This window comes from Chenopodium quinoa, unplaced genomic scaffold, assembly GCF_001683475.1.
Source record: "Chenopodium quinoa cultivar QQ74 unplaced genomic scaffold, ASM168347v1, whole genome shotgun sequence".
Lineage (NCBI taxonomy): Eukaryota > Viridiplantae > Streptophyta > Magnoliopsida > Caryophyllales > Amaranthaceae > Chenopodium > Chenopodium quinoa.
In genome coordinates, this window is record NW_018742904.1 from 757,899 (window position 1) to 760,422 (window position 2,524).

The 2,524-nt window shown below is 37.9% G+C and overlaps 1 long non-coding RNA gene across 1 annotated transcript; it reads left to right on the forward strand.

The window, feature by feature from the left end:
• Positions 1–524: 524 nt before the first annotated feature.
• On the forward strand, positions 525–2,245 carry LOC110727318. The gene is made up of 2 exons (XR_002512518.1): positions 525–1,707; positions 1,995–2,245. It is a non-coding gene; the product is annotated as an uncharacterized LOC110727318 (long non-coding RNA).
• The last annotated feature ends 279 nt before the right edge of the window (positions 2,246–2,524 follow it).

A 2,524-nucleotide genomic window follows, 5' to 3' on the forward strand; every position in this document is an offset into this window, starting at 1 on the left:
TGGCCGCTTATAAAAAATAGAGTAATAACACTACCAAAAATAACTCCTCGAGATTGAGTAACTATGAAATAACAAAGTAACCTCTACAAAACTACATCATTGACAACGTAACCCCTATATTACTTACTAAGTAACTCATACAACACAAATCGAGTAACCCTTAGAACATAAATTAATCGATTAACCTCATTGTGGCTAGCCACATATAAAAGTTATTGTGTTAAAATACATGTGTGACCAAATAAAATTGATTAAAAACTAATAATATATAAAGGCTTAAGAATCGTATATACATGACATTCATATTATTACCATGCAACAAAAAGAAACAATGACCAAATAAATCAATAATTATTGAGATATATTAGGAAATATTTAGGAGCATATTTGTTTTGGTGAATATTTAGTTTGCCTAGGATATATTTTGCCATAATTATCTTTAGCTTGCCAGCTGTACACGGTTTGGTGAGGCTTAGGAAACTAAGCATATTGTATTATAAATATTCTGCGGATGAATGATGAAAGTAAGCCAAAGTTTTATCACAACTTTACATGGTATCAGGCCAAAGAAATTTTCTTTGAAAGATAATTATTAGCCATGGCTGGCGGTGATGAAACACCACCACCACCACCACCTACAAAAATTGAACTCAATTCACCATATTACCTCGGTTCGCAAGACCAATCAGGGGATTTCATTACTCCTACTTGCCTTACAACAAACAATTATGACTCTTGGGCGCCGACATTCAAACAACATTAGAAGCTCGAAGAAAGTTTAAATTTTTAGATGGCTCGATCAATACACCATCACCCCCTTGTACGAAGTCCGATTGGACGACGATCAACGCAATGCTCATCTCATGGATCACCAATACAATAGACCTCGGATTAAAATCAACTCTGTCCAAATTCAGGGAAGCTAAACCTTTTTGGGATCACCTCAAGCAACGATTTGCTCAAACTAACGTTCCGCGTATTCAACAATTGCGTTCTTCAATCGCAAAGTGTGAGCAAAAAAAATTAATGCTTATTTCTGTGTACTATGGCAAGCTCCATACTTTGTGGCAGGAATTGGACCGTCACGAGCCGTTGGTTTCCTGCTCTTGTTGTGCTTCTTGTTCGGCTGGGAAACTGCACGAATAACGCCGAGCACAAGCACGTTTACATGATTTTCTAATGGGGTTATATTCTGATTTTTACTCTCCCTTACGCACAAATATATTGTCTCAAGACCCACTCCCAAGTCTTGACAAAGCGTACCAGTTAGTGACTCTAGAAGAACGTGTTCATTTATCGAAACAGGAAGTTGAATTCACACCCACTGAGGTTGTTGGGTTTGCTGTGCGTACAGGGTCTGAGGTGGCAGCAGGTGCGGCTCATGTTAAGGGTCGAAACTACGACTAACCCGTCTGCAATAAGTGCCACAAAATAGGACACGAAACCTCTAGCTGCTGGGTAGACATTGTGTGTGGGTATTGTAAGAAAAAGGGGCATCCGGAGAGTCATTGTTATGAACTTGTGGGTAGGCCCGAGAACAAAAAGCCAGGGCAGGGACGAGGACAGGTACGTGCTAATGTGGCTGCCAATTGACTTCTTCATATAATTCAACTATTTCAGCCTTGGGGCAATTATTTACACCGGAGCAATGGAAGGCTATTGCGGGAGTCGTCGGTAAATCTCAAATTCCAGAAAATAGATTGACCGGTAAGTTTGATGCCTCTTCTTGGATTATCGACACTAGCGCAACTCATCATGTCACTGGAAATAATTCTTGGCTATTTGACACTAAAAAATTTGATTGCCCTATTGGGTTGCCGAATGGTGCAAAAGTGGTAGCTACTTTGATGGGATCAGTTCATTTGTCGGATAAAATAACCTTCACCGGAGTTCTTTATTTTCCAAACTTGAATTGCAATTTACTCTCTGTCTCTCAACTTAATGATGATTTACACACTATTGTCCAATTTGATTCTAATGTTTGTGCTATACAGGACCAAACGAAGGAGCTGATTGGAACGGGAACTAGGAGAGATGGACTATACTATTTTAGCAAACCGAAATTTGTGTCAAGTGTTGAAGCTACATCCAATTTGGAGTTATGGCATCGTTGATTTGGTCATCCTTCCGAAAAAGTAGTTAAGTTAATTCCTCATGTTAGTAGTAGTAAAGATCATTTATATATTGGTTGTGAAGTATGTATGTACGCTAAGCATCTGAGAGATAAATTTCCTTTGAGTGAAAATAAAGCTTCTAGAATTTTGAGAAAATACATTGTGATTTGTGGGGTCCATATCGACACGATTCGTCATGTGAAGCTCGTTTTTTTTTTATAATTGTTGATGATCTCTCAAGAGCAATATGGATCTATTTGTTGGTAGATAAATTGGAAGTTTTTCAAATATTTATGTCCTTTGTTGCTATGGTTGATAGACAATTTTCTCAAACAATTAAAGTCGTCCAAAGTGATAATGGGGCCGAGTTTAATTGTTTACTTGAATATTTTAGAGCCACATGAATTTTA